The sequence below is a fragment of the Desmodus rotundus genome, chromosome 5, assembly GCF_022682495.2.
Source record: "Desmodus rotundus isolate HL8 chromosome 5, HLdesRot8A.1, whole genome shotgun sequence".
NCBI classification, from domain to species: domain Eukaryota; kingdom Metazoa; phylum Chordata; class Mammalia; order Chiroptera; family Phyllostomidae; genus Desmodus; species Desmodus rotundus.
In genome coordinates this window covers 158,337,019-158,357,751 of record NC_071391.1, presented here as the reverse complement: position 1 = coordinate 158,357,751, position 20,733 = coordinate 158,337,019, and positions in this window count along the sequence as shown.

Here is a 20,733-nt window from a genome sequence, read left to right as displayed (position 1 = left end):
GTCAGATTCAGGAGTTCTGGGCCACCAGTGCTTTGGACTCACAGAAATTTCCATGTATCCGTATGATTTTTTTCATACAAGTAGCAGAGTAAATGAGACCACAGGGCAGGAACGAGGAGGTAATTTATCACCCTCCAGCTGAAGAAGTAATTGTTATTAGTTTAAAAATAACTCCAAAGAGCTTCATTTCTTTAAAAACCATAACTTCTCAAATAAAGAAGTTGTATGGATATTTATTTTGATTTTATGGTGTTTTTTGGTTGTTGTTGATATTTGTTTTCTTTTTCCAGTTAGAAACCGCCCACTTCCTCCCCAAATTGTTCTTTTTTGTTGTGAAAGATTTAACAGATAATGGGAAATAGAGACTAATATAGAAACATTGTTGTCCCTTCTTCTTGCTGTTCTCTCCTTCTTCAGAGACATCTGTTATCATAAAGTCAACATCCACCACTCCCATGAGTGGTTTCAGACTTGGGTGTTTGCAGGTATTCAAACACAACAAAGTACTGTTTCTCATGTTTATAAACTTGATGTGAAGAATTTCACATTTTATGCATCCTACTTGGAGAGGTTTCTTCTATGTTTTTGAGAATGACCCCTGTCGATTCTGAGATTCATTCATTGAAACTGCTGCGTAGTATTCTACAACATAAACACACCGCAATTTATTGGCCTGTTGTCATGTTGATACACGTTTATTTTGTATCTAATTTTCATTGTTATTATTAGAACCAGTGCTGCAATGAGCAGGCTCATATGTACTAGTGTATAAAAGCCTATCAAATTTCTCCTGAGTTGTTATCAAAAATCGAATCGCTGTCTGGAATCATACACCACACTACTCATTCTTCAGCTTTACAGCCTAGTGCCAGAATTCCCCTGGCCTGAGAGTTCCAAACACCCACGTGGGACTCGAGCAACCAGATAGGGGATTTGATGAAGTGGGTTAGCTTCATGGGTGAGCACAGAGGGGCAGACAGTGCCGCTTCTTTTCCTACTGTAATAACAATGAATTCCTTGCATCTTAAAAATTTTGGTAGATTATAATTCCAAACCAAGATTTCTGTTTATATTTTTTGTTTTAATTTTTTCCCACTCATTCCCTTGGGGGGGGGGTGGGAAGGTTTTTTCTAGACCTGAGCATTCTGTGGAAATAATGCTTTTAAATTAGGTCCAGTTGGGACGGGGTATTGACCCATTTGACAGCTGAAGAAGCAAAAGTTTAGGATACAACAGTGCCCAGACGGTACTGTGCATAGAAACCACCTGGGCACCTTATGAATTCAAGGATTTCCACTCAGTAGGTCTGGGGCTGGGCAGAGAGTCTCCAGTGGTAACAAGCCTCCAAGAGACGCCAGTGCTCACCCGGAGGCCACAGTCTGAGTATAGGGAGGGGCTAGCCTCGGGAGACAAGCATTTGCAAATATTTCAACCTCTGTGGGGGTTAATGCACATTGTTTTTAAACCCCTTATCTTTTATTTTTCTTTAAGTACCAACAGATTATGCAATAATCAGAATACCTTAGGACCAACTTCTTTCAAATATATATTTATTAGATTCTTGATAGAATGGTAAGTGATTTGGTTTGTTAATATATCAAAGCTATACCTATCAATCTCATTTTTGGTGAAATAATGGAGTGTGTACTTATATGTCAAGCGCAGTAATATGTTAGTGTTGCAATAGCTTTTTTCCAGGTTTATTGAGACATAATTGATGTGTAACATTGTATATGTTTAAGGCGCACAGTGTGATGATTTGATATACGTACGTATTGGGAAATGATTACCGCGACAAGGTTAGTTAACACACCCATCAGCTCACACAGTTACCAGCCGTGCGTGTGGGAGGTAGCATCTGTGTGTGCTCCACTCTCCTGGCAACTTTCAAATACGTAATGACCCAGCATTGTTAACGACAGTCGCTGTGCTAAATGTTCGCACCCAGAACTTCCAATCTCGTGACTGAGAGTCTGAGCTGTTTGACTCAGGCCTCCTCATCCCCACCCAGCCTCTTGCCCCTCCTACTGCCCCAGGCCAGCCCTTCTCAGCTACCATTCGGCTCCTTCCTGCCGCGAGTTTGGCTTTTTTAGATGCCACATATAAGTGACATCACACAGTATTTGCATTTCTCTGCCAACTTGTTTCACTTAACAAAATATCCTCAAGTTTCCTTCACGCTGTTGAAAAGGGCAGGACTTCCTTCATTTTTATGGCTGAATAGTATTCCATTGTGTGTACCACATTTTCCTCTGTCTCCATTCATTCATCTATGGGCCCTGGGGTGGTTTCCACCTCTCGGCTATTGAGAATAATGCTGTAATAAACACGAGGGTGCAGATATCTCTCCCAGATAGTGATCTCACTTTCTTTGGATATACACCCAGGAGTGGGAGTCCTGGATCATACGATAGCTCCATTTTCAATCCTTGTGGGGAGCCTCCATACCACTTTCCAGAGTGATTGTACCAATGTGCGTTCACACCAGCAGTACAGATGGGCTTCCTCTTCTCCTCCCCTCACCAACACTGTTGTCTGTTGTGTTTCTAATGGCAATAATAATGTTGCTTCTTTTCATGTTAATTCTGACACACGTAAGGTGACATCTCATGGTTTTCACTTGAATATGCTCAATGATTAGTGAGGTTGACTACCTTTTTATGCACCTGTTAGCCACATGGTTGGCATTACATATATGTTATTTATATTATTTTAAGATCATTGGTCGGTGAACTTTGCTTTTATTTTGTAATTATATTTTGTTGATTATGCTATTACAGTTGCCCAATTTTCCCCTGTTGCATCCCTCCACCCAGCCTCCCTGCACTCCCTCAGGCAAGCATAGCAGCTGGAATAGAGCAATAAGACTAAAACACAGGATGTATGAAAACTTACTTAATCTTGCTTTGCTAGTTTCTTTTTTTTTAAAGATGTTATTTATTTATTTTTACAGAGAGGGGGAGGGAGGGAGAAAGAAAGGGAGAGAAATATCAATGTGTGGTTGCCTTTCATGCGCCCCACCCCCCACTGGGGATCTGGCCCGTAACCTAGGTGTGTGCCCTAGACTGGGAATTGAGCCTGCGACCCTTTGCTTCACAAGCCAGTGCTCAATCCACTGAGCCACATTAATCAGAGCACTTTGCTACTTTCTAATTGTGTGATTTGAGGAAATCCCTAAACTCTTTGTCTAAATTTCACTATTTAGTTGAGCAAAATTCCAGTAAATATCCCATGGGGTTGTGTGAAGATTAAATGTGATAATGTATGAAGGTAATTCACAAAGAGCCCCAGACAGTTAACATCCCACAAATATCAGACGCCACTGCTCTTCAAAAAAACGTGCAGCATGAGATCAAGCCAGGGGTAACTGTCCCTGCAAGTTGGATCGGCCTCCCCCTCCCCAGAGCTCACTGTGTCCTAGGTAAGATGGGTGCATGCTTTAGGGATTCTCTGGGCCATGGCCGTCCTGCACAGAAGTGGAAGCTAAAGCTCAGGGAGCTCTGGGGCCTGGCGCAGGCCACACAGGGAGCTAATGGCCAAGCCTACTGGAGTGCTGGCTGTTTCCACAGTTCCCCAGAGTCTGACCTCTCTGCCACCTCTCATTTCTGGGCCTTTTGACCTACAGGAGTGCACAGCAAGGCCTTTGACAAATAAACAGTGGCCTGGAGATTAAACTGCACCTGAAGCTGGTTATGCAGGTTCACTTAGCATTTGAACCAAGGGCGGAAACTTAGTTATACTGGACTGCAAAGGGATTAACCCATTCTCGGACTCAGCCAGTGAATTACTGCCCACTTAAACACAGAAAGGGGGGGAAGAACTAAGTCTCGTCACAAGAAACACAAGCCTATGTAAATATTTTAAACAGGCAAAAAAAAAAAAAACAACAAATAAAACAATTGGAAAGAAACTAAGTCTATTTGGATGTACAGTAAAAAATTCCACATAACCCTTCTGGCCATTCTGTATATCTCACACAAGATGGGAATAGAGTGGGGTACCATGAAAAGGGGTCACTTTCTGTGAGAAATCTGGGGGCCATCTTAAAACTCCGCCGACTGTCATCACACTTCAAACATCTTACTCTCTCCAGTTACTGCAGTCCAGCCGCACTGGGCTGCTCTGTGTGCCCTGAACAAGAGCCTTTGCATTTGCTACTCGTTCTGTTTGGTTAAAGGTTTTGCTTAGAAGTCACATCCACATGGAGGCCTTCCTAACCATTTTAGCTAGAAAGCCTCTTCTCTAACTCTCTGCCGTCTCATCGGCATTCCCTCTTTACTCTAGCTTCCCAAAACTTATAGCCACCTAAATTTATCTATTCATTTATCAGCTTGTGTTTTATTGTCTTTCACTGCACACCTACCCCCATACAAGCTCCCTGAGACAAAGGACTTGCTCTGTTCATTGCAGTAACCCCAAGGCCTGGGTCAGCGTGGGCCCCCAACAAGCATGCAGCAAATACCAAGCACACATGTGTGCACACACACGCAAACGAGGGCATGGTTGTGGACAGTGACCAGACAGAAGGGCTGTAGAAGTGAGCTGTGAGGGAGGAGGCTGTGTTTAGCTAGAGCTAAAGGTCTCGAATGACTGGTTCAGGGTTTGAACACAATCTGAAAGCAGTAGGTCGCCCCTGGAGAGACAATGAAGGTGTGAGAGAATGTACGTTCACAAGAGAGTCCCAGGTCCCAGGGCGCCTGTAACAGTACCCCTGCCCCCGGCCACCAAGCACGCACTGTGTTTAGAGAACCCAAGCTCTCAGCACAGCATTTCGGAGGGGGGTGACTTAACACACCTGGTACTACCTCCTCCACTCTGATTCTCTCATCCCCTTGCGGTTGTAGAACAAATCTGGCTTCCCACTTTACCTTGTCCAAAGGAACGATGGATGAAAAGATAATCTTAGACTTGTGCGATGCTGGCCCAGAGGAGAAAAACGTGGACTTACCATAACAGTCATTTAATGTTCATTTCCAGATACCTCTGAGGGACCAGCAGAGCAAACACGCAGCCACCAGAACCGCCTCCTTTCCATCAAGACTCAGGAGTGCTTCCTTCCAACTCTCCAGCTCGACTCTAGTGGGTGCAGATGTAAGTTTCCCAGTCTGCAGCTCATTAAGCCCTTATTTTGGTACAATTTTATTTTTAAAATTTCCTGATGGTTTGTTGTGAACGAGAAGAATTCCCCTATGTCTCACATATTGGGTACATGTGTGTAATAAATGTGGGGGTTTTAGCATCCCTCGACGATTGCATTTCTTGCTATATCAGCTGTTTTAACACATTTTCTTCTTAGTTACTTGGGTTTTCATTGTATGTATTTCCAGACACTAGCTAGCATATGGCATTAGGCTCCAAATTTTAACTAAAACTTGTTTGTACCATTTATAGTAAGATGCTGTTTTTCAATTCCTCTTACTTTTTCCAATAATTTTATTGATGGAGGAGGCGTATTAAGATACTTGTAGCATTATGAACCCAGGTTCCTCGCTTGGGCAATTACCGCACCCCAGCAGCTGGCATGGCTTTATATGTGTCTGTACAGTAGCGTGGGTATTATATATAAATCAGCGATGTCTTTATTTAAGTGCAACAGATAAGTAACTCAGCTGTATGTATTTTTATTGATAGACTTACTCTGGTGATACAATAGGCCTGTGGTCTTGTGGTGAATTTTGAGCTGACTGAGCCCAGATCAAAGTCCAGAAAGAAAGTGGTATCTGTTTAGGAGTTTTAAGGGTCAACCGGGAATTTCCTCTTTAGTTACTTACTTCCTAGTCAACTGAGATTTTGCTGATTCGAAATGACAGGAATTGCACGGGTCTGTCCGCTTTACCTGATTTTGCCGAGAGAATCTATGTCCCCTGGGCTTGAGACCAAATTGCATAATTAATTTTCGCCCAGGTCTGTGGGAGTGTACACGTCTCGTCATAAAACGGGCTACTGGCAGTCTTACACTTTGAGGATATTTGTTTCACTGCGAAGACTGAGGAAGAAGTTTTCAGTAAAACCGCGCTGATCTTCTGGCAGAGGAGGGAGAACGGAGCCCCAGGGTGAAAAGGAGAAGGTTCGGAAAGAATGGCGATGTGCCTGTGATAATTCTGTTTACATGGGTAAGAGGTGTCAGAGTGACATTACTCATGAGACCGATTTGAACAGAATGTTGCAAATCACTTTCAAGATTTTTTTTGGACTTCCCCGTATTTTTGGAGGTTGGAGTCAGGATTGCTGGCTTCGGTAATTAATCCTTCGCAGCCTGCATTCTTTGCTACTGAGCGTAGCAGTGATTCAGGGGCCCAACCTGCTAAATCAAGATAATGCTGGACTCTGGAAACAGAAGCCTTTTCCTCACTTCGTCAGAGAAACTCAACCCAGGAGCACAGTTGGTAAAGTCAACAGAGTTCATATTTGAAGAGCTCTGGAGGGAACTTAGAATATCTACTGTGGGCATTTGGAGGGTATTTTAAGAATATAATATAAAAAGTTGTTAACTCAGAAGACAAAGGTAGGTGGGTTTTTTGTGTGAGTACAGACATGGGGCTCTTAGAGAGCTGTGATATCTCCAGAGGAACCGTGGATTTCAGCATCAGCTTATGAAAGTAGATCTTTCGTGTCCACTGTGTTTGCATGTTTATTTGCCTGGTGTTTGTTTCACAAGAGCCCTGTGTTAATATCACAGCTATGCATAAAGGAATTCTGCTGGTGTGCTTGGCCAGAGCTAAGACACTTTAGATTATCTTGCCCACTTAACTGTCACTATCTTTGTGTGGCTCTGCAATTAGTCGCAATGCCTTTGGACAACCCCTCCGACTCTAGTGAGATCGTGTTGATAAAATGATCACTTTGCTTTTTGTCAAGAAAGGGAAATAGGATAGTTTTTCCACCATGAAACCAGTTACATTTTCTGAGAAGTAAAGACCAGAGTGGCCCCCTTTTGAAAGAGGTAAGACGAAGAAGCCATGCTCCCTGGCGTAGGCACCAGTGCGTGGCACAGAATAGATACTTAGAAAAATATTTGAGTGAGTAAGTAATATTAAATAATGTTTTTCTATTGTTTTAAAAGTAATTTTCTTAATCATTTAACAGCTTAAACTTGAGACTTTTGAGACTAGAGCAGTGAAACATTTTGAGCAAGTTCGCCATTATATTTCTCCAACCTGACACACAAATATTAAAGCCTTACTGTTTCTTTGAGTTTAAGGATGAGTCGGAGGTAGGCTGGTACAAGCACAGGAGAAGCATCTTCTGTTTGGTAAAACAAATGACAGATAAATTTTCCGACCATTGCCACTCTGCATCTGGCCACACAGGACAATCAGAACGTGCTTTTATTATGTCTCTTATCACTCTGTCCCAGAATCGTTGGGTTACTCTGTCTCTCCCTGTGTATTGCACACTCCTCGAGAGTGCGCCCTAAATGTGTCACCTCACTTTACATTTCTAGGGTCTACTTGATGCCTGGAATGTACTAGGACTGAATGTCTGATTAAATGACAGAATTATGCAAGCTCTTTCAAAAATACGCCAACCCTTCAGTTCTTGTGTCTCTGTGTATGTCTGTGTGTGTGTGTCTTACCCAAGATATTACTACATTTATCTCATTGTGCTTCTCCATCATGTTTAGTGTAAGTTTAATTTTACACTGACACCCACACACAACCTCATACTCATACCCACCAGAAACACACCCATCACAGCAGCTACACACACCACACATGGTCTCTAATTTTTAGACTTGAAAAGCTAAAAGAACAATCTCCATGTATTTATTTCATTCCCAACAGCCAAGCCTCTAATGTCAGACACCTGACCCCTCTGTCAGTCAAGCCGTAGCCAGTGGGTCATCCTCAATATTCTGGTTTTTAAGGACTCAGCTTGACCAGCAGTCGTAAACATAGAAAGATATTGACCCTCTGCTCAGGTAAAATTCTTTGCTCAATTAAACCTCCGTTGCATGGCAGTCTCCTCCTGGGTGACTCCCAGAATCCTGATCTTTATTTATGGCCTCACGTTGGTGGAGACTCAGAGAAGGTGGGTGACAGTCACGAGTCCAGACCGAAACACGGTTTTCCTTCAGACCCACATTTCAGTCTTGGCTCATTTTGATGTCAAAAGGCCCCGATTTGGAGGGGGGGAAGTATGAGATGCATGTATGTCCTTCTGTGCTGTAGCATGCCGTGGACTTTAGAGGGAGGATTTGCAAGTTGTTTAAGGTCTAAAATATTTGCTCCCTGCTTTTCAAGCACACGTGTTTGAGGCTGAGAATCTTATCAGTAGATAAGAGCAGGGAGGCTGCCATCCCACATTCCACAAACTCACTTCCAGATGGTTTAGAGACTGAGGGGTGAAAAACTCAAGCTCTTCAATCAAGCCACACAGCCCACACCTTTATTGCCCCATTTGTTTAGCAGCCTGTCAAGGGCCTCCCAACATCTCGGGATCAGCCATGGGGGCAGCTGTTTAAGTAACCCTTCAAGGCTGCATTTTGGTGGGGGCGATTCATTTATTATGAAAAACAAATCGAAAGCCCCAAGGTTTTTTGTTCTTTCACTTCTTTAGTGGTTACAGTTATCTGGAGCTTCTGGCTCCATCCAAATAGCAAAGGGGATGGTTTTTTCAAAGGAGTCACTTGATCTTTTGTGCTGTTATTTTTTTCTTTCCTTTTTATTTTCCTATATCAGTCTGGCTATCTGACTTGAATGCAGAGAGATTTCTTTTCCTTGGTGCCGGGAAACAATGGCATTTTTCTGGACTCTGTGTGTGTGTATATGTGTGTTAGTTGTAGAAATACTACAATTGTGATATTAACGTCTTATAACAATGATAAGGTTGCGCGTTGTTCTGTCCCAGTTTAAAACTTGGTTGTGAATAATTTTTGGCCAACTCAATTCTAATAAGAATTCGGTAACTGACTGCAAGACACCTTTATGCTAGGCCTTACAGAACAGACAGGAAGAGGACAGGAGACCCCTGGCCTTAAGAAATTTACAGTCTCACAATACTTATTTTGTATTATTCTTAAGTTTTTTAATTTGGAAATAATGTTTAATTTCAATAAGATTTGCAAAGATACTACGGAGTGTTCCCATACACCCTTCGCCCATCTTCCTCTACACTAACACCCTATAAAACCACACTATCAAAAAATTAAATTGATAACACAATACTACTAACAAAACTACAGACTTACAGACTTTAGCCAATTTTTCTACCCATTCCTCCTCCCTGTTCCAAGATCCAATCGGGATCCCACACATTTCATTTAGATGTCATGTCTCCTTGATCTTCTCCAGTCTGTGACATCTTGGTCTCTTGTGCCTTCGATGACCTTGACATATTTGAAGGGGAGTGGTCAGGTTGGTGGTAATGTCCCTCTGTACTCATCCTTTTGGTGCCTACAGAGACTCAGCCTCTTTCCTAATGCTCTCTGGAGACAATGCGTAAGATTTAGAATCATTTGGACTTAGAGCAAAAGCCAAAGGGCCCCCTCATTTTTAAAATGTAGAAAATAAGGTCTAGAGAAGAAAAAACGGACTCACCCTAACAGACAGCTGGCAGAGGCAGGATTAGAAGCAACCCAGACCTCCAGACTTCCCAGCAATGTTAGCATGCTCCTTTTTTCCTATTTGGAAACCTGGGAAACTTACTTCCTGGGGCAGTGTGACTTCCAGGGTGCCCCCTTGAAGCCCAGGGACTGGTCTCTACATGCTTCCCAGAGCCCTTAGCACAGAGCCTGCTTAGCAAGCGCTGTTGAGTTGAATTAAATTACGCTCCAGAGAATGAAAATGTTGGGAATGGATAAAGAATAGTCTCCAAGATAAGAACTAAAGTTGCACAAAGAGGTAGATACTGAGAAAGTGTGAGTGAGGGCAGGAAAAAAAAACACATAAGGCCAGATACCCTGTACCAACTGTTGCTTACAGCAGAGCCATAGCTGTGGGGTGATAGGTGCCATCCTTACCCATCTAGAGTCCTGTGCAACTGCATCACAGAATGTTCCAGAAAGCCAGTTCATGCTTTCTGATTATTGATCAGAAATTTCCACTTGGTTTTCAATGTTCTGTGTAGTCCCCTTGGACATAGAAGGGCTTTCTCCTGGTCCCCACTGTTGGCATTATTCCAGCGTGTACCAACCAGGTGCAGCAGAGGGAATTCACCTTCTGCTTTGGAGTCAGTAGAGAGCAAGCAGGAAAATGGCCTGGGAATTAAGAGTCCTGGGTTCCAGTTCCAGCTTCCCCACCAAGTGATCATGGGACTTCGGAGAAATGGCTGCACATCTGTGTTTCGGAATTTCTTCCAGCTGTGCTCTTACAGAGTTCAGCTTGATTGGTGATTTTTAACCCAGGCAATAAGAAGGAACTTTAGAGGTTGCTCTGGTGGCAATAGCGTTATTGAAGAGCGTCAGTGAAATCTTTCGTTGCACAATATTAAACACAAAAAGGTTGGAATAATGATCCAAGTGCCCTGGTGCCTGGCATTAAAAATGGGGATTCTTCCATCAGCCAGACAAACCCGCTTTTATATAGCAGGGTGGCTCCTCACTAGCTGTGTTCCTGGGGCAACTTGATTAACCTTTCCAAGTTTTAGTTTCTTCGTCTTTAAAGCAGGAGTAATAACCGTAACTGCCTCTGAAGCTGTGTGTGAGGATCAAATGGGCTGTGGCATGGGACGTGTCTGCACAGGCATCGGGCGCATTTTAAGGCGCCATTACTCATAAAAGCTCTGTCCTCTGTAATGGTCAGTGCTTCTGAGAGCTGGACCCAGTCACCATCACCTGCGAGGGTTAGGTGCTTCCTAAACACGAGCTGTCAGTCTGTGGTAGGACAGGACGTCAACCCCAGCCGGGACGCAGGAGAGAGTTTATGAATGTGGTTCCTGTAGAGTCATCATAGCTTGAGAGTGAGCGAGAAAGTGATGGAACTTTCCTCTAACTTTCACGGAGGGCGGGGAGGAGCGACTTGGAATGTTTCTGTTCTTGGCCCCCTTTTACTTTTCTTACCCAAACTGTGCAGCGCTATTCTGGGCCTATGTATTTTGGGAGCCATAATGAGGTGCTTCTCATCACACCTTGCCATTTTCAGGCAGCTTTTACTAGCCGCCTGGACATGGGGACAACCTAGTAATTTAAGAGCTATAGTGGATGAGGCTGGAAATAGAGGCTGAAGCTGCAGCAGGGCGAGGTGGGAGGGGGGTTTTGTGTTCTCCCCTTCATAAAGAGGAAGCCTGAAATGGCTCAGAGTCATACATGGAAATGTGCACGGAGGTGAGCAAGCAAATTTCCTTATTTTTGTACCACACTGTGCCTGGAGAATACAAAAGAATGGATGATCTCTTCAGCAGTGAAGAACCAATTTCAGTGGATGTTGGAACAATGGGCTTTCCTCGTTAGTCAAGAGCAGGGGCCATCCAAGTTGCCCGGTCGCCATTCATGTTGAGCCCCAGTTCTCCTGACCTGGGAATAAATTCATAGAAAGTCAGGCTGTCACATCAGCCCCTGAGGCAAAGTGCTACCCTTAGAAATGCCTTCAGGTTCCAAATGACTGACTATCCCGGTTTTTCCCTACAGCCCACAACACTCTAGAATTTCAAAGCTCATCTCCTTGGACGTGATTTTCCAAAGCTCAGGCACTTTCCTTTTTTGACTTTGAAGCTCTGAAATAATTTTATGTTGCAAGTATACCCGGACCTACAGTCTTACACCCAGAAAGTACCTATTTTCCGACACCATAATGTGGACTCTTTGCAAAAACCTAGTGCAGATTGATGTCTAATTCAAAGAACCTCACATGTTCACTTCTCATATGGCTGGGGCAAAAGGAGAAAAATGCTCACACTAACATTTTGCTCAAGTTTTCAGCCAAATATGTTGTCCTGACTTCAAACCCTGGATAAAGGAAATGCTTGTCTCCAGGAGCTGACACTTCCCGGGTCATATTTCAGATGCAATTAGCCTCCATTGAGGGTGGTGGTTGATCTATCAAATGAGCAGCTAATCTTATCTGCGGTTCACAAATGGCTCGGATGGTAGCTTGTGACTTTGATTACTGGGAGACTGGACCCCATCAGACAGCTTTGCTCCAAACAGTGGTCCTTTCAGCCTCCTGCTCCTGGAGATCAAAGCACTCTCCCCTCTCCCTATCTGCAGGGAAGCTCATTAGAGGGAGGCTGTCAGGGTTATAATCACGCAACAGTTTTACTTCTGGGTTATAACGCTTTCCCCTTCTTAGCAGTCTGTGAGGTCCAAAGTGAGAGGGATAAAGGAGGTACCGATGACATCTGATACATTTAATAGGCTTGCTGGTGACTGCTTGGGCCCCAGCTCTCTGCCACTGCTGCCTCACTGACTACTGAAGGGTTCCCCTCCCCCCAGACCTACAGGGATTGTACTTTATTCCTGGGGGGTTGGTGGTGTGGAGCTGGGGGAGAACGCTCTATTGTCCCCTAACAGTTGCATTACTATGAGAACAGAATCAACTAAAATAGGAGTTTCTAAGTCCAAAATTCTGCCTTTATATTTCTTCTCTTCCACTCAATAGCTGAGTGAACTTAAAACATTTTGTCATGATCTTCAGTTTCCCTTGTAAAATATGTAAATTAATACTTTTTCATTGGACTTAATATGCAGATCTCAAAATTCCCCTCTTGTAGAGGCCTTCTAGTATACCTTGAGTTCTTTTCGTTCCCCTCCTCCACCTCCCTCCCTACCTGAGTGAAAGTATCTCCATTCTGAGTCACTGCCCCCTTTCCTGCATTCCCATAGCTCTTGGGGATTCCCACTACTAACACCTCCCTTTTCATGCCTGATTTTCTATTCACTTGCCTCGTCCTTCCCAAGAGATAGTTAAATCCTCAAAGCACAGGGGGTGGAAGCTCTATATATCAAAGGATGCCTCTGCCTGATACACAGTTGATACTTGGTACTAAATGTTTCTTGTCCACAATGAATAAAGTGTTGTCTACTAAAGTGACTTGCCAAGTGCAGTGGGAGGGGCTGGTATTTTTTATAGGACATGGAGCCTTTGGAGCTTCACGGGGACCCACGTAGATGACCCACTATCGTGTTCTGGCGTGGGGCCCAAGAATTTACATTTCTAATCAGTTCCCATGTTGAGAGGCACTGATAAAATCCAATCTTCCTATTATAGATGAGGAAACTGAGGCTCCAACTGGGGAAGTGGCTGGTGCACGTTCATATAATCCGTCAGAGGCACTCAGTATATTCTTATTTCTAAGAGTTTATCAGAGTAAACTCTGCCTCCTATGGGATGTCTGTGTGTGTATGTGTGTGTGTTGAAATGTAGAGGGAAAAGGTCTTTTTGTTTGTTGTTAATCTATGACTGGCTTCTTAAAGCTTCAAACTTGGGTCTTTGAATTCTGAATCCCGTGACTGTTGCACAACACGGCCGTTTCACAACCTGCAGCTTTCATGCTGAGATGTACCGGTCCTGCTGCCAAGACGCTGGCTCAGCTGCTATCTGTATTTGTCTCTCATATCCCTTAGATTTATTGACGCTTTTAGCAATATCTGCAGGGAAATGTTAGGGGAGCCCGGCTCACAGACAGTAAGAGAGGGACTCTGAGGAGCACAGGACAGGCTTGGCCTGTCCATCGCTTAACCCAGAAGAGTCTGGGTCAGCTCCTTCCCCATCCACGCTGGTGGGAATGCGCAGCTCTTGTCGGGAGCTGTCATTCGTTACCCAGAAGAATGAGAAACAACCACGGCTGACTGTAGGGGTGGGGGCTTGGAGCTGGACAGACCTCGGGTTAATTTTCACTTTCTCGCATCCCTGGTGGAGTAAAACTGCTCGAGGGATTTAACCTCAGGGAGACTCAGTTTGTTGCTCTGTAAAGTAGGAGACATGTCCATTTCACAGGGTTATCGTACAAATGTGAAAAGTAATTTTTAAGCCTCTTGCACTGCGTCTAGAACTTAGCAAGTGTTCGGCCTTCCCATCTTCTCTTTGTTCCTCTCTTCACCTCCTCCCCGCTCCTCCCACTATCATCTAAAAACCCGTGCTGGCATAACATGAGTGAGAAATGTAACCCAGCTGGAAAAATAAGCAAAATACACTGTCTAAAAAAAAAAAAACAACATATGTCCCTCTGATTTCCCTACTGTTATTTCCTCAACATTATTTTAACTATGTATTATTTTTCATGGAAATCCATTTAAAACTTTTAAGAAAGAAATTTTTGTAGTTAAAATAATTACCTTTTCATTAAATCTAATTTGGGAGGCAGTAGTACTAATTGTAATTACAATGGAATTTATGTCTGACACATTGTAGTTCATGTGACGAAAGAAAGCCCAGCACTCCCCAGAATTCAGTGACAAGCTTATCAGAATATTAATCTCCTTCAGTTGCTCCTTAAAAGAATAAATAACTAATCAGTCACTGACTGTTAATGTAATATATAATCCTTTTGCTAAGATGTATTATAATTTAGACTTTGGCAGAACATATTTATTTAACTGACAGATCATGACTCAATTTTATTTGTTTTAAATGACAATGCAGTAAAAGCCAGACTAGCTATAAGGCTTGGAAAATTGAAAATTTTGACTAATTATTTTTTTAAAAATTTAAACTTTGTGAGAAATAATGAATTCCCTCAACTCCATCTTAAGCATTGAACATATATCTGAAGTGTTTGCTAATTACCTAGTTTTAATAAGTGGTCTCAAAGAAACATTCTTAAATCTGTGTTAAGGCTTATTATTAGAGCACAATTATTTCGACCATCAAATCTCATGGCATCTAATGTCAGCTGCGGAAGGTCTGAAAATGTGGGCAAATCCTTGCTGACCTGGGCCAGAACTAGCTGTTTTGATTCTGAACAAATTTCAGGCACTACTCAGCTTTGTGGTGATTCCTTTCCTCTCCTATAGTGGACCAAGGGGAGCAAGATCCGACTGAGAGAGAAGAGCATTCACCTGAATCCTGGTTAGCGTGGTTTTTATGAGTGGACTCCAAGGGAAGTGTAATCCCTGCCGAGTTCTGTTTCATCAGGATTATGCTCCATTCCAGTGGACAGGGTAGGGACTGGCTGTTCTCTTGCCTGGGGAGCAGTGGGCCATTCTCAGCACAAGGTGCTGTGTGTGAGCATTAGCAGCACCCTCGAGCGGAGCCTGTCTGCCTCCATATGGAGGGACTTTCGGCCTGTGTAACCCTCTAGCCCTCTCTACCCTTCATCGCTTTGGAGGAAGGGGAAGTTACCCAGTTGGTGAGTTGGGAAAAGAAATTGAATCAGCCTCAACTGTCCCCTTACGACCAGCCTGCATACAGAAAGAGTGCCATCTAGTTGGCTGCCAATTGTTTGGAGAGCAAGTTTGGATCGGCCCCCTTTGGGGACTTGAAGAATTGTTAAGAAGTGCCTATTCCTGGGTGTTACATTCTCTAGGTATGTTGGGTAAAATATTCACATACCCACTTATTTGTGAATCTAAAGTTACACTCTTTAAGTAACTTGTGAATTAATTCAGGATGAAAGGGGCACTCAGTTACTTATTGGGCCCCCTGTCAAACCCTGGAAGAGCACGTGGGAATCCTGATTCTCCAGAGTCTGATGCAGCAGCTCCAGACTCCTGAGTGGACACCTGAACCATCCGGGGCTCAGCAAAGATGTGACTGGTGAGAAACTGAACAGAGATCGGAAGACTTCTGATTATTTTCTGGTGTTTATTTGTCTAACAAGGCAAAATAGGTTCTGTAATTTCGTGTTCTGTCCTTACCCCCGCCCCCACTTCCATCCATACCTCCAATGTGGGTGGGTATCTTCCCAGCCTCTTACTTCCTTTCAATCAGGGCTCCCCTCAGATGGGGGGAGCAAGAGAACAGGACAGCCTCGTCTGTGCCTGGGTTGTCCTGAGACCAGAAAGAAAGTGATACGGGGGCCCCTGTGGAGCCACCAGGCACAGTCATCATTTGGGTGCATGCGTTTAGCCGCCTCCAAATATAGACGGGCCTTGATGTTTACTCTGAAAAGTTATCTTTTGGGGAATGTAGCTGGGACAACAAGTACAAGAGTGGCTCTGAATCATGCTTTGCTCAGAGCTAGAAGTGGCCCGTGAAAGTCCCGACTGAACGATGCTGTAAACATTTAGAGAAGGAGAGAGGATGCCCCCTCCAGTGAGCAAGCTCCAGCTGCAGAACTCTTTCCCACTGCCCATCCTCCAGGCAGCGGGCTCCCCTCCGAGACTGATGATGGTTCACACGGCTGTGTGATTCCATGGAGCAGACGTTCACCCAGAGAAAGGGAGCTCACAAACTGTCACTTCTCGGAGATGTGGTTTACTGAAGGCTTCCCCATCTGGGTTTCCAGAGTCAGCAATGAGATCGGGGAAGCCTGGTCATGACTGAGAGATCTGTTTGAATTTCCAGCTGGGACATGGAGGAAATGGTTATTCACCTAATCTTATTCATCTGACCCTTCATTCACTCATTCATCAGATAGATTTGGATGTTTATCTCTGTATCGATGCATAGTGGCCACAGGGTGGGCGAGCACAGAGATAAATGAGATGCAAGTCTCAGGAGTTCACAGGCTGGTGGAGGAAACGGACACTGATCCACAAAATCACAATGAAGTACACGTTCTGTGGGGTCAGGAATGTGGAAGAGCCTCCCAAAGCCTCCTGTCCCAGAGAGTCAGTGAAGCTGCTCAGAAGAATGGTGTTTGAGGCCAGACCGGGAGAACGAAACTGAGCTAACCAGATGCTCCTGAGGCCGCTGGGGATGTTGGGAGCGAGGGAAAAGTCAACGGAGTCCGGATCGTTAAGTGTCTGGTAGGGTTCCCTCTCACGCGTTTCCTAGAGGATTATTTCCATGGGGGCCCTTGTGTATCTTGACAGAGCTACCCATTTGTTGACACCCCAGTTTATATTAGACACCATGCTTGGCGATTTTATGTAAGTTACTTTGATTTCTTACAGCGACCCTGTAAACTCAAGACCATATTCAAATTTTCATAAAGGAACTGAAGGTCAGGGTGGATAAATAATTCACCCCAATGTGCACACTGGGCCAGAATGTCCAACTGGGGCTTCCCAACTTGAATGCGTAGGCTCTGTCGATTACCCATGCTGCCTCTCCAAGGAGCAGGAAATGAATTGAGAACTCACGAGCAGCCAGCCCTGCCCGTGGAGCCTGGCTGGGCCTGGGCGCCTCCCACTCTCCAGCCAGCAGCCCTTGATGGTGAACCAGCCTCTTATCTTCAAAACTCTAATGGGCACCTGTTTATCTATGAATTCACTAGCTCCCACCGCGGCCTCACCCCCACCGATCTCATTTTTGACTTAGCTATTTGTTCCACTCCGACTGTAGCACATTGCCAAAAGCTGTGGGCCCAGGAAACTAAGCTCTTAGGCCAAAAGGAGGCTTCTGCCTTCAATGTGCCAAAGAGTCTGATCTCTCTCTCCTATGAAGTACTTTTCAAAGTATTTGGGAAAGCATAGCTCCCCTCTCCTGTCCCACCTCTTTCCATCTTCTGCACTCACCATCTTCTAGAGACAGGGAGCAGGCCAGTGGGGCTGGGGAGAGACAGCCAGCAGGACGGGGAGTACTTGCTTGTTTCTTTGAGTTCCAAGTGAAACTATGTTTAATTGGCCTCCTGGTTCTCAAAGGCCGAGTGCATATTGTTCGTGGCTCATTTTCTCCATGCAGTTTTAGCAAAGTGAGCCTTCAAAGATATCACGTAACTAAAAGACAGAATTAGGCAAGGATGGCAGAATTCTGGCAGCAAGGAGCCCTCCGCTCGTGTTTTTCATTGAAAAGCATATAGAATTACCTTATTGTTCCAGATATTAGCTTTCTGTACCCGGCATATACATACTTAAACAGCATAACAAATGTGCTGTATTACAGAGCACCTATATGTCACTGAGGCCCAGAAAGCCTACGTTGTGCCAAGGCCTAGAGACATCCTTCCAAATTCTCTTCCCAGATTGTCTCCGGGCTCGGGGTGGGCCAGGCTGCCCGAGTTTAATAGCAAACATTCTCGGGGGGGTTTCAGACCCCGTGTAAAACAACTTTCAGTTGACTGTGACATCTGCCTGCCAAGGACCAAATCCCTGGCACCACCGGCACATCTCCTCATGCCAAAACCCAGAGGGGCTGCCCCGAGGGTGTTCCGCCAGCACCAGAGCTCAGGCTCCAGACCTGGCCTTGCTCGCTCTGGAGAATGTTATCAACCTCCTGGTTCAGGGTTAAGGGTTGGGGTTGGGGTATTGTTAGTGTTTTCATCACTGGCGGAAATGTACAGTCTGACAATCACCATGCCTGCGGATCAAAGGCAAAGCAAGGTGTTATCTTGCTGCCGGCTGTGCTGTGACTAAGCACCGTTGTGGTGGGCTGACCCCAAGGTGAGCTGGGCTGTCTGGGTGTGGGCTCACAGACGATAGTGTTCTAGGAGCAAAGCCTCTGTCCCTTCCTTTCGTCTAACCTCAGTATGCCTAACCTTAAAAAGCTTGGAGTGCTTTGAAACTGGCGTTTGATTGACAGGGAGGGAAGTGTGTCAATCTGTAGAAAGATTTGCCTGGTGGGAGCGAGGTGGTCTGTATTCTCATCCTACATCTGCCACTGGTCTGCTTTCTTACTCGGGCTGAGACTGAAGCTGCAGTCGTCCTGACCCCTCAGCCAATCTTTGCACAGATCACAGCCCCTCATGATGGGGATAATTTGCTCTGTCGTCCCTGTAGGAGAACCAGAGCCTTTGTTGCCAAGGATCTGCTGACATGTGCCTCCTTTCTGATGCAGTGTGCATCTTCATGCTCCCTTAAAAGAGCCATCTGCCCCTTCCTCTGTGATTCCATTGTTAACATTTTACGGGAGTGTTTACCACCAGCCGTTGTTTATGCGTGTGTCACTGTTACACGTCAGCACCTCGAGGGTGACCTCTTCACTCTGGTCTCCAGATGCCTATTATAGCACCTGGCAGGCAGAGCTGAGTAGACATTAGGTAAATGAGTGCACGCATGAGAGAACAGGTAGATGAAAGGGACAGAGGGCTGTCTGCCTCCTTGGAGGGAAAGCACTTCGCTTGGTGCAGACGTGTTTCTGCAGGAGGTAGTATCTCCCGGTCTTCTGGTTGCTCCCATTTTCCACATGTCTACCGTTGCTGCAGGGGGGAGTGAGGGCGTCTGCTCTCTCCAGTTATAGGCTTCCCTCCTTCTCAGATTCATATGCTCTTCATTCAGTGCTTATGGTTCAAGCCCTGTTAACCTCAACCTGTTAAAACGTGGAGTTTCTTACTAGAAAATCCTCTGTCCCCTCTCAAATCATAATGTCTAGCATCTTCTGACAATCTCTAGTAGGCCATTTCTTTCCTCTCTGTATAAGATGTATTCTCATACCACCCCACATGTCTGCAGCTATTCTAGCCTTTCCTCCAGGTTTTGGCCATCTACTTCCTAGATTGAAAGGTCTGAGCAAGAGCTGGAGCTGGCCCCACAGTTAGGGTGCCATGCTGTCTTCACTATGGCTTGAGAACCCTTGGACACTAGGCCTGCTGCTAAAAGGGGTGGACACAACCCCTGGGTGCTGTGGCCCAGAGGAGCCAGAAGACACAACCCAGGAGCTAGTACATGTTTACCAGTGGTAGACAATGGACAGGGGAAAGCCATTGGAAAAACTATTCTTTCTTCCCTACCCCACCTATTATTTTGAGACAAGGCAGTTCATATTATGTGTTTCTCTCAAAATAATGTGAGAAAAAGAACAACCGCCCACGAACCACCATCATGAAGCTGTGCCTAAATGGGCATCGCACACCCTCATCTTTGCATTTGCTTCCCCCTAACTTCTCCTCTTCTGTCCCAGTTTCCTGGGGTGCTCTCCAAGTCTTAGTGAGAAGCTTTGGCCTCAGTGTCTGTCTCTGAGGGAACCTGGGCTACGACACCCTGCTGCTAGCCAGTGCAGGTTAGATTGGCCTTCTCTGTGCTCCAGTGACGTCATGTGCACGTCCCCTCTCCCTCCGCACAACACCACAAGTATCTATCCATGGGTCCCTTTCTCCTTCTGGATTTCGTATCTCTTGAAGGCAGAGATCACACTGTATATTTTGCATCTTTGGCACCTAGAACAGCACCTGGCATAAATCAGTACTCGGGAAATAGTAAATATTTGCCAGATGACTGGCCATAAAAGAGAGCTAGATTTTTTCTGATCAGAGAGAGATTCCAACAGAGCTAAGGAATATTTTAAATGGTTTGCTATTTCAATGTGTGGTCTCTTTTGGCTTCACCTCTCTTGAGTCGGGGATGATGCTAGAAATTGCATCATGGTACAAGATTAATTATATCCAATAATTTTTATAAAAAATGACTACAATAAGCTTGTCACCTATGTGCTACCCTGCTGTTAGATATGTTACATACATAATCTCATCACAGTAAACATATTTGGCTGTTATTATATACTTGGGACTTTTTGAAAATATAGCTGGGCAACTGATCTTGACTGGAGGCTTTCTTGAGAGTATATGAAAAGTTGTTTTAACTATAGTTTTTAAAATGGGACTTCTCTTTGTGGTCAACACAGTGTCTACAAACATCTACCAATTGGCACACAAATGCCCAATGGCAGAGCTGCTTGAATAAAACAAAACAAGAACAAAAAGCAGCTCACTTCATCCTTCAATGACAAAGGTGACTTTGTGTCTAACACGCTGACTTCACTTTTGCCCGTGTGAACTTGCACATATATTGTGCCGTGGACTCAGGCCCACAGAACAGGT